The following is a 9,565-nucleotide window of genomic DNA, read 5'->3' as shown; positions in this document are numbered from 1 at the left end:
TTTATGAAATAATTCCCTGTAGTGTTATTAATTCATTGACTCAATGAAGGCCCACCTGGTGCCAGGAACTCTGCTAGGCGATAAGGGCATAAGCATGAATAAGAAAAATATCTTGTCCTACAGGGACTCACTATTTTGTGGAAATTTCTTGACATAAGCATTCATTGTGATTACCACTGTTTTAAAACTTGTTATACTTGATAGTAACACTATGTTCATTGGGCAGGAGAACCTGAAGGCAGAGCTTTAGAAGCCATGGTTAATTGAGGACAGACTAGACATAAAGATGAAGCCTCCCAGAGCAACTTTGTAGCAATGGCCACAACAACAGCAGCTTCTTGCAGACTCCGTGACCTACTGAAGTGATGACTGACAGCCCCCACCCACCTGGGTCTCAACCTTAGCTTTGCCCAGGGGCTCCTCTGCACAAGATGAAGCCTCCGGAGGACCCTCAGTGAAGCCCCACACCATAACTATAGTCCCTTCAGATGACAGCTGCTCAGAGATTCATTCTGCATGTACAGCTAAACCAGCCTGAAAAGAGGAATGCCATGAACAAGGCCTTCTGGAGCGAGATGGTGGAGTGTTTTAACAAGAAATTGCAAGATGCTGACTGTCGAGCTGTGGTGATTTCTGGTGCAGAAACAATGTTCACTGTAGGTATAGACCTCATGGACATGGCTTCAGACCTTCTTCAATCTCAAGGAGATAATATGGCCCGCATAAGCTCGTACCTCCATAACTTCATCAGCAGATACCAAGAGACCTTCAGTGTCATCAAGAAATGCCCTAAACCGCGGTGACTGCCGCCATCCATGAGGACTGCATTGGCGGAGGTGTAGATCTCATCATTGCCTGTGACATCCGGTACTGTGCCCAGGATGCTCTCTTCCATGTGAAAGAGGTGAATGTGGGTTTGGTAGCCAATGTGGGAACGTCTGTCGAGACTCATTGGGAATCAGAGCCTGGTCAACCAGCTGGCCTTCACCACCCACAAGATGATGGCTGTCAAGGCCCAGGGAAGTGGGCTGGTCAGCCAAGTATTCCCAGACAAGGAGGACATGCTTTACACATCCTTTGTCCTGGCAGCCGAGATTTCCAGCAAGATCCCCATGGCAGTTCAGGGCACCAAAGTCAACCTGCCCTAATCCCTCAACCATTTGGTGGTGGAAGGCCTCAACTATACGACATCCTGGAACATGAGCATGCTGCAAACCCAAGACATTGTTAAGTCTGTCCAAGTAGTGATGGAGAATAAGGAACTGAAGAGCAGCACCTTCCCCAAGCTCTGCAAGCCCCCACGTCTCAGGTCCTGGCCCAGGGTGTGCCTTTGCCTCTCTTCTTCTTCTTTTTTTTTTTTTATTATGAATTTTTATTTATTTTTTGTTACAGATATTTTAACTTTTTACCCCATTGGCACCCCCCACCCCACCCCACCTCTGCCCCGTCCCCAGCTTAGTTGTCCATGTCCATTGGTCATGCATACATGCATATAAGTTCTATGGTTTATCTCTTCCCACTCCCCCACCCCCCATCCCCTCTTCTGAGGGATGTCAGTCTGTGCCCTACTTCCATGTTTCTGGGTCTACTGTATTCCTCAGACTGTTATGTTCATTATATTCCATATATAAGTGAGATCATGTGGTATTTGTCTTTTTCTGCTTGGCTTCTTTCACTTAGGATAATACTTTCCAGGTCCCTCCATGTCGTCTCAAAGGATAAGAGATCTTTCTTTCTTACTGCTGCATAGTACTCCATTGTGTATATGTACCACTGCTTTTTTATCCATTCGTCTACTGGTGGACACTTGGGCTGTTTCCAGATCTTAGCTATTGTAAATAGTGCTGCTATGAACATGAGGGTACATATATTCTTCCTGATTGGTGTTTCAGGCTTCTTAGGGTATATTCCTAGAAGTGGGATCACTGGGTCAAATGGGAGTTCAATTTTTAATTTTTTGAGGTAGCATCATATTGTTTTCCATAGAGGCTGCACCAGTCTGCATTCCCACCAGCAGTGTATTACAGTCCCCTTTTCTCCACACCCTCGCCAACACTTGTTGTTTGATGATTTGTTGATGGCAGCCATTCTGACAGGTGTGAGGTGATACCTCATTGTTGTTTTAATTTGCATCTCTCTGATGATTAGTGATGTTGAGCATTTCTTCATATGTCTTTTGGCCATTTGTATGTCCTGTTTGGAGAGGTGTCTATTCAGCTCCTCTGCCCATTTTTTAATTGGGTTCTTTGTCTTCCTTTTGTGGAGTTGTATGAGCATTCTATATATATTGGAAATTAACCCCCTATCTGATACATCATTGGCAATGATGTTCTCCCATACAGTGGGTTGCCTTTCCATTTTGATGATTGTTTCTTTTGCTGTGCAGAAGCTTTTGAGTTTGATGTAGTCCCATGTGTTCATTTTCTCCTTTATTTCTGTTGCCTTAGGTGATGTATCAGTGAAAATTCTGCTCCGTATGATGTCCGAAATTTTGTTGCCTACATTTTCTTCTAGAATTTTTATGGATTCACGGGTCACATTTAAGTCTTTTATCCATTTTGAGTTTATTTTTGTGTATGGTGTAAGTTGATGGTCTAGTTTCATTTTTTTGCATGTAGCTGTCCAATTTTCCCAACACCATTTATTAAAGAGGCTGTCTTTACTCCACTGTATAGTCTTGCCACCTTTGTCAAATATTAATTGAGCGTATTGCCTTGGGTCCATATCTGGGTTTCAGGATACAAAATTAACGTCAAGAAATCGACGGCATTCTTGTACACTAATGATGAACTCACAGAAAGAGAAACTGAAAAAACAATCCCATTTACCATCGCGCCAAAAAAATTACGATACCTAGGAATAAACATAACCAAAGAAGTAAAGGACCTATTTACAGAAAACTACAGGTCATTGAAAAAAGAAATAGAGGAAGATATAAAAAAGTGGAAGCACATACCCTGTTCATGGATTGGAAGAATTAACATAATTAAAATGTCCATACTACCCAAAGCAATCTATAGATTCAATGCAATCCCCATCAAAATACCTACGACATATTTCATAGAACTAGAACAAATACTTCAAAAGTTCATATGGAACCAAAAAAGACCCCGAAAAGCCACAGCAATCTTGAAAAAGAAGAACAAAGTAGGTGGGATCAGAATACCAGATATCAGGTTATACTACAAAGCGACTGTAACCAAAACAGCCTGGTACTGGCACAAGAACAAGCATATAGACCAGTGGAACAGAATTGCCTCACGTCTTGCCTGTATTTCCTCATCCACAGAGAGAGAGGCTTAGTAAAGATGATCAGTTTGCTGCCTTCTCACCCAGTTGATAACTTTGTGATGTTGATTTCTTAGTGCCTAGGGCCATATCTTCATACCCTGAACAATAAAACAAAGTCAAGGGAAAAAAAAAAAAAAAAGATGAAACCTCCTAGAATTTCAAGGTGGGAAGGCAAGAAAGCAACTAAATTTTTTCTCAAGGCAGCAGACTGCTAAATCCATACCCCTAGGGTCACCTTTTGGCAACAGGTTTTTTGGAAGAAACACACAGGCACAAGACATTCTAATAGAAAAGAGGAATAAGAATGAAGCCAGGAAGACAGTGGGCCCACCTGCCCTCTTAAGAGACAGTGAATGCACACCTTCAATGCACTTAGTGTTTCTGAATTTCTCCTAGAAGCTGGAGAAAGGGTGGATGTTGCACCCAGACAAGGAAAGGCCAACCAGACCTGTCTAAATAGTCATGGGATGAGAGATGCAGGAGGTCATGCCAGTGTGAGAAATGCACAGGGACCACGGGCATGGGGGGTTTAGACCCTCATGTCGTAAATACGTGGAGAGCAGAGAAATTTCAGACATTAGTGTCACATGAGAAGTCACACCATGTGCATTTGTTCAGGAACACCACTGTTGTGTAACATGACGTGCACTTTGAATGAAGACGTTAAATATACGATTTCAGAAATAAACTCCTAACAGAAGGATTGAAGCCATAGAATTGACAGTTGTGCAACAAACTGTGAAAGACTGAAAATGGTGTTGGAATGCGTATCTTATATCTTCACACTTTGAGGGTGTTTGGCTCATTGTGTGCTGGGAGTCAGCAACTTCCTTTCCAGTAACAAGAACCACTCTCCCAAGTTCTATTTGCAACAAAATGGTTTGTTTGGACTCCGCCATCCCCAGAAGAAAAACTGCCTGAGGATTTTGTGCCCATAGTAATCTGTGGTAGAAGATAGGCTCTTCTTGGTCTGTGGTTAGGGGCCCCAGGTCTCTAAAACCTTAAAGAATAACACAGTGTTTGAGAGAAGGTGCTCATGGATTCAGAGTGTCAAGATCATAGTCAGGAACATCTGGGCCACAGCTGGAATTACCTGAATAATTCATAATGTAGAGAGAGACAGGGAGCCTGACCATATCACAGGTTGTGTCTGCCAGAGATTTACTATATAATGCTGAAACACACACACACACACACTTCTGACTTTTTCTTTAAACATATAAAAACCTCAGTTAGGCAGATGAAATATAATTTAAAAAACTTGTGAGAGAAGAAAATGATGAAGTGTTATAGGTCTTAGCAAAGAAAAAAATCTATTTTAAGACCTTGCATTTGCATTAACAGGAGGCAAATGGGAAGGCAGTGTAGAGCAGCAGCAGCAGATAGGAAGGCTGTAGGGGGCTGCTTCCCAGCCTCTGCTGGTCCTCCCTTCCATTTCTCTGGATCCTTATGTGGCGGAAAGTCTGCATAGGAAGGGGCTGGGAAGCAGTGGTTGGAGACTAAGAATGGGGGATTTAGAATGTGCTTTGAAATTGCATGTCCCCAACACAAACTTTTATTTAGATTTTATGTGTCAGATTGTCTTCATTTGTATCCCCAGAGATTCTGGGTGAAACAAATTGAGTCAAGACGTTGCAATTAAAGTGTTTTCTGGGGCATGCTCTCAGGAGCATTAGGAAATAAGAAAGGTGGGACTGAAAAGAGAAAATCTGGCCCTCAGTGCAATTACCACACGGGCCTTGGCCACTGAGTTCTGGAGCAGATGACCTTCTCAGTTGTCCCCACTGAGGGAAAGTGGCCAGGCCCTTGTTATCACTCAGCCAGTGCCTCTGCTGCATGGCCTTAAGAAAGGCAGTCTTCTAAAGCCAAGGGCAAATTCCAGGCAGGGCCCCTATTGTGAACAGTCAACAAGAAAAATTCCTAACAGTTGGGGGTAAAAGTATTGCCCAGAAGAGGAGATCTGGATGATGCTTCATATGGATCAATAAACAAAAGCATGCTGGAAATTATGGAGACCTAAAGGCCTCCCCACCAACCTCCTCCTCCTCCGATTCTCAGGCAGGGTCCCAGTGTGAGCCAGGCTGGAAGCAGTCGGTGTCTTGTTTACTCTTGCTAAATAACGAATTTTGCCCTGGCTGGTATGGCTCAGTTGGTTGAATAATCATCCCACATACTGAAAAGTCACAGGTTTGATTCCAGGTCAGGGTACCTACCTAGGTTGCAGGTTGGATTCCTGGTCAGGGCACATACTGGAGACAACTGATGGATGTTTCTTTCACATTGATATTTCTCTTCCCCTTCCAATCTCTCTAAAAATCAATAAACACGTTCTCAGGTGAAAATAAAATTTAAAAAATTCAACCAAGTCAATTTGGAGAACTAACGGGCTTTTTTAAGTGATTCATGAATTGGGCTACATCCCATCTAGCAAGTAGAAGGGTGCTCCAGGGGTTGAAAAACATAGAAAGTTTTTATAGGAAGAAGGGCAAGGAAACTTTTAACAAAAGAAAAAAAAATATTTGGGAGCTTGGACACCTTTTCTTTGTCGGAAGAAAATGGGAAGTGTTTTTGTCATGCATATTGCCTCTCCTTTCTGTTGGGGCCTGTGCGGCAGATTACCTCACTAGTGCTTCACCAGAATATTTCATACTGGTTAATTAAGGTTATATTTTGAAGACAGGTTGAAACTGCAGTTAGATCACCTTTGGTATCATGGGCTTTCAGCACATTTTGGGCCTGTGAGAGTAAACCAGACACCAACTGCTTCCGGCCTGGCTCACACTGGGACCCTACCTGAGAATGGGAGGAGGAGGAGGCTGGTGGAGAGGCCTTGAGGCCTCCATGATTTCCAGCACACTTGTGTTTTACTGATCCATTTTGGTTTTCTCGTTGACACCTTAAGCACATCTCTCGTGATCCATTCTTTTTACTTCCTTTGACCATCAGTGGTCACTCATGTTGGATCACAAACTTCTATGTTAACTTCTATATCCCCAACTACATGATTCTGATCACCAATTTCTAGCATGTGGAGTGGGGTTTTTACATACCAATAGGCAATTCTCAGACATCCAACTGTGTGTCTTACAATTTAACTCAATTCTGATATTATCCACCTGGAAATAGCATCAGGTTCCACATATTAAGGGTTCTGTTTTCTAAGACTGCCCTCCCTTCTATTTCAGACACCAGTGTTAAGCTCAGGTTGTCTCTGATGCTTCTGACCAATTAGACATAAGTTCCAAAGATCTTGGGTTTGATTAATTTGCTAGAATGGCTAATAGAATTCAGAGAAACATTCACTTACTGGATCACCAGGTTATTATAAAAGGATATGACTCAGGAACAGGTAGATGGAAGAGATGCATAGGGCAAGATATGGGGGAAGGCATGGAACTCCCCTCTCTCTCCAGGAGTGCCACTCTCCCCGCATCTCCATGTGTTCATCAACCCAAAAGCTCTTTGCATTTCATGAATTTGTGTGTTTATGGAGGTTTCACTACATAGGCACATTGGTTAAATCCTTGGCTAGCAATAGATCTAACCCCCAGCCATTCTCCTTCCTGGGAGATTGGGGAGCAACTAAAGTTCCAAACCCTGAATCACATGGTTGTTTCTCCTGATAATCAGTCCCCATCTTTTGGTTTCTGATCAAAAAGTCACCTCACTAACATAACAATGACACCTTTATTGCTGTCCTCACAGGGAATTCCAAGGGTTTTAGGAGCTTTCCTTCAGAAAGGAGAAAACCAAATATATGTTTATTATAAATCACAACATCACACTACCTCTTAAGAAGGTGGCTGAATTCTCTCTTTTTGCAACTGAGCATCTGAATCTTCTAGAATCCAAGAATGTTTGTACCAGAAGGGCCTCAGAAATCTGCTACACACCTCTAGTTTTTCAGCTGGGAGAGATGAAGGGAATCAGACAAAGGCCATAGAGCAAGTGTTAATGTCAGCTTTCCACCACTGTGGGGATTGAAAGAGAAGAGAAGATAAATCAGCAGAAAGCCTTGGGCAGAGACTAGAATTTAGACCCTTCAGAGACTCTAAGAATGGTATTGTCTCAGGGCTGGGAAGAGATGAAGCTCAGTTAATACCTACTAAGGTTACAAACTTTGATGCTTTTTTTTCTTTTTCCCTTCAGCCCAGATTTGTGGTTTGTGCTCCAATAGGGAGAATTTCAAAACAATTTATTATCCATATAAGTGTGAATCAGCCATTTTTTTATTGCTTGTGGGTCAGATATAGCTAGGGAATTCCTGTTCATCTGGAAGTCCCATTTCACCCCTGGGACCCTGACTTAATTATTGAAAGTATGTCTTTTCACTCCCCAAAGAGACCCTGTTTGTTCAATATGGCTACCTGAGATATAGCTTAGTGGTGTGTATTGTGCTACAGCTTCCTAGGACAGCTTCCCCTCATCATCTCTCCTGTAGGTAGGCCTGGGGGCCTCCTCCGTGTCTTTCCTCTTGCTTGGACGCAAAGCCACACAGCATTTGCCAGTTTCCTTGCACATGTCTGACTTCTGCTTAATGGAATGTGTGTGTAAGGGAGATCACTGCTTCCGGAACAGGCCCCTAAAATCTGCCTTACTACTAGTCCCATGGTCTTTTCCTGGAGCAAAATGGATGCTGAGGACCTAGAGAAGGGAGGAGCCACAAGATAAATGGAACCTGGCTTTTGAATACCTTTTTGATATTTCCAAAATCACATTAAACTAAAGTGAGTATGAAATAATCCTTTATTTTTCAACACATTGACATCTGGGGTCAGTTGCTATAGTAATTAGACTCCACAATTGAAATACTCTCCCAGATCCCCATCTGCAGTCTTGGCCTGGCTGTGCTAGAAGCAGAGCCTGAACCAGGGATTCAGGCATATGTGGTTCATTGAGAAAGAGCTCTCAGGAGAGGAAAAATGCAAGAAGCAAAAGAGTGCAGGAGAAGGAACTAAGCAAGGATGTAGGCTCCACTGGAGTCTAGCTTTGGCCTGAGAGTTTCTTATTTTGTGAGAATTTCTGAAGTACAGTGAGATGTTCCCCTTCAAGACACAGGGTTGGCCTTTCTACACCCATATCAGTCCATCATTGTCTATAAGGTATTTCCTGGGGTGCTGGAGGGAGAGAAGGCATTAGTGGCTGAGTACTCTGGACAATTCTTCCACTGGGGGATAGGGATGAGGAAGAAGCTATAAAATGTTAGTAGCCAATACTTACAGAATCTGAGAATGAATGCATCTGCCTGATAATGGGGTCTGGGCAGGGTACCGCTGCTTTTTATTTACCTGCATTAGAAAAGCACCGTGAACCTATGTCAATTCCAAGATTGGTCCTCCTAAAATAAATATTTTGACTAATAACTGAGAAAATTTGAGGAGAATTAAAGAAAAGCATTTCAAATTTAATCAATATTGTTGTTAGTTGCAAACAACTAAAATGTTTCTGGTTAACTTAGCAGAAAAGGGATTTATTAGCAAAGGGCATTTTAGGAAGAGGAATTTTTATTATCAAGTAGCTCCAAGAATTGCTGGAATGTACTGAGAATATAGCTTGCAAACATTATAGGAAACAAGGAAGGTTGGACAGAAAGAAACATAACTCAAGTTTACAACATCTAAATAGCATAATACTGCAGCACCATCAGCACTGGACACTATACTGCCATCATCTCCAGTATTATTTTCTATTTAATCTATTGGGCAAATCTGAATTTAGGATTGACAATAAGAGAAGGTTCAATGCTTAGGGTAAAATGAGCAGAAGTATTATCCATGAGCTAGGTAGAGTAATCTGTTCAAATGCATGAGCACATCTGCCTGTCCTTTCATCATCATAGATTTATGTATTTGACCCTTGAAGTCTTTGGAAGGTCAACAAGATTTATCATAAATGTATATAACCTCAATTTTTTTTTTTTAACACTTTAGCTATCAGTTAGCGTCGTAATTATGGCTATGTTCAAGTTAGCTGAAAATATGGCAGTAACGACTTGGTGTATTACCTTTCCAAAGGGAAAAAGAAATGCTAATGGAAGAAGCTATAGTTGCCTCCACCCAGAGATTGGGAGCATTTACTGATCATGTTGACTTTCCCTGATAGAGCCCTGCTATTGTCTCTAAAGTGGTAATAAACTTCAGTAGAAAGAGCTCTCACTTCGGAAGTCAGAGCCCATCATCCATCTTTAAGAAGCAGTACATTCATTCTGTTAGTGACAAGAACAGCACCAGGTGTTATAATGGTGGAGTCAGACAGGACCTTGGTTCATTGACCT

General features: G+C 42.2%; 1 pseudogene; it reads left to right on the top strand.

Moving 5' to 3' along the window:
* Window positions 1-315: 315 nt before the first annotated feature.
* On the top strand, window positions 316-9,240 carry LOC118618535 (annotated as a pseudogene).
* The last annotated feature ends 325 nt before the right edge of the window (window positions 9,241-9,565 follow it).

The sequence above is a fragment of the Molossus molossus genome, unplaced genomic scaffold, assembly GCF_014108415.1.
Source record: "Molossus molossus isolate mMolMol1 unplaced genomic scaffold, mMolMol1.p scaffold_m16_p_6, whole genome shotgun sequence".
In the NCBI taxonomy this organism is placed as follows: Eukaryota; Metazoa; Chordata; class Mammalia; order Chiroptera; family Molossidae; genus Molossus; species Molossus molossus.
The sequence above is the reverse complement of the archived record's forward strand: the minus strand, read 5'-3'. Positions and strand labels throughout refer to the sequence as shown.